A 2,361-nucleotide genomic window follows, 5' to 3' on the forward strand; every position below is an offset into this window, starting at 1 on the left:
GGCTCCTGATTGGCCGGTTTAAAGACCGGCTCCTGATTGGCCGGTTTAAAGCCGGCTCCTGATTGGCCGGTTTAAAGCCGGCTCCTGATCGGCCGGTTTAAAGCCGGCTCCTTATTGGTCCATTTAAAGACGGCTCCTGATTGGCCGGTTTATAGCTCGCTCCTGATTGGTCGGTTTAAAGCCGGCTCCTGATTGGTCGGTTTAAAGCCGGCTCCTGATTGGTCGGTTTAAAGCTGGCTCCTGATTGGTCGGTTTAAAGCCGGCTCCTGATTGGTCCGTTTAAAGCTGGCTCCTGATTGGCCGGTTTAAAGCCGGTTCCCGATTGGTCCGTTTAAAGCCGGCTCCTGATTGGCCGGTTTAAAGCCGGTGTAAGTAGCAGATGTGCTCGGCCTTTCAGATCGGCTTGGGGGCTGGCGCATAGATGACGTGTAAGATTGTGATTGGTCAGGACCAGTAGACCACTGTCACATGACACGGGGAATGACTCACTTCCACCATAACAATGTACGTATTCTTCCCGAGTAAAAAATCAAGGAGGTCTGAACATATACGTTAAGAATCACAAAAGGAGAAGGAATATTTGCAATCAGCCGCAAAAACCTTGACAAAGAAATAATCTGATCGAAAGGAATCATCACAGGATAATGATCGTTATTTTAATAAAGAGACATCAGGCTGGGAAGCATGACGTTGGAGCTAAAGTGGGTGCTATCGAGTAGCATGCTGGCTTGTTGTTGGTCGCACATTTAAAAAAAGAAAGTAGTTATTCCCACGTTTTTTTTCTAAATACATCCTGCCAATGTTGAACTTCTTTCTGGTCCCATGGACCGGATTAAGTCCCGCTAGAATATGCAGCGCTCACTTTCTGCTCCGTTACACAAACACTGAGGAGAGCAGACGTTAGTAAAGGAGCTGTCAATGCCAAAATAATAAATAATACCCCGAGCAGATCTTAACACTTTTTTCCTTTCTTTTTAAAAAAATAAACTTTATTGTAAACATCAGTTCCAGTACAGAAAAACTGCAAATTAGCCAACTCGTTTGTTACAGTTGTGTGACGTCATCACTAGTCGCAGGCCCCCGAGCCGATCTGACAGGCCGAGCACATCTGCTACCTACACCGGCTCCTGATTGGCTGGTTTAAAGCTTAGCCCTGATTGGTCGGTTTAAAGCCGGCTCCTGATTGGCCGGCTCAAAGCCGGCTCCTGATTGGCCGGCTTAAAGCCCGCTCCTGATTGGCCGGTTTAAAGCCGGCTCCTGATTGGCCGGTTTAAAACCGGCTCCTGATTGGCCGGTTTAAAGCCGGCTCCTGATTGGCCGGTTTAAAGCTTAGCCCTGATTGGTCGGTTTAAAGCCGGTTTTAGATCGTGGGTGCATTCAGCAGCATTACATGCAGCACTAAGCCGGATCGCCGGTGCTTCCACAGGAAGCATCGCATTGCAGCACTAAGCCCAATCGCGGGTGCATTCAGGAGGAAGCATGACATTGCAGTGCTAAGCCCGATCGCGGGTGCATTCAGCAGCAAGCATGACATTGCAGTGCTAAGCCCGATCGCGGGTGCATTCAGCAGCAAGCATTTCATTGCAGCACTATGTCAGATTGTGGTTGCATTCAGCTGCAACCAAACTTCCTGTACTTGATCATTCCTCATAACATGTCTTCTTTCTAATTGGTATCTCCTTTAGGAAAGACCACCTGAGGCAAGTCTTTCCTAAAATTTTGGGGGGATCTCTTTTACTTGGCCCAAAGCATTCATCAGCAAGCAAGAGTTCTCCAGTCCAGAACCCAACTGCCAAAAGACTCTATTCATGCTTCTCAAATAACTTCACAATTAATCTTTCAGTTCCGCTTCGAGTCCTCTCCGTATTGAAATGATGTTCTTCAAAATGTCCAAGATCTTAACTTTCCATGCTTGATCAATTAGGCGTGTTGTGCATGTAGACTCCAAAACTTGTGTAGCCCAAAACACGCATATATGCAGGCTACATAGAAACACGTGACTTCCGATGAAAAGTCCAACCCTGATGTGAACACAGCATCACTACTGTTGAACTCCTGCCGCTCTGCAGGAACCATGTTCTAGAAAATGACACCGGTTTTTAGAGTTTGGCTAAAAATATAATTAAAAGACCACTAGGTACACTTTGAGAATAGATTATACTGGGGTCTCAAACTCAGTCTGGCTGAGGCTGGACTGTATGGGGTTCCATTTGTGCCAAAAATTTGTTTTTGCATCCTCTGTCTATGTCTTTGGTCCATTGTCTATGTCTTTGGTCCATTGTCTATGTCTTTGGTCCACTGTCTATGTCTTTGGTCCATTGTCTATGTCTTTGGTCCATTGTGTATGTGTTTGGTCCATAG

This window comes from Oryzias melastigma, linkage group LG2, assembly GCF_002922805.2.
Source record: "Oryzias melastigma strain HK-1 linkage group LG2, ASM292280v2, whole genome shotgun sequence".
Classification (NCBI taxonomy): domain Eukaryota; kingdom Metazoa; phylum Chordata; class Actinopteri; order Beloniformes; family Adrianichthyidae; genus Oryzias; species Oryzias melastigma.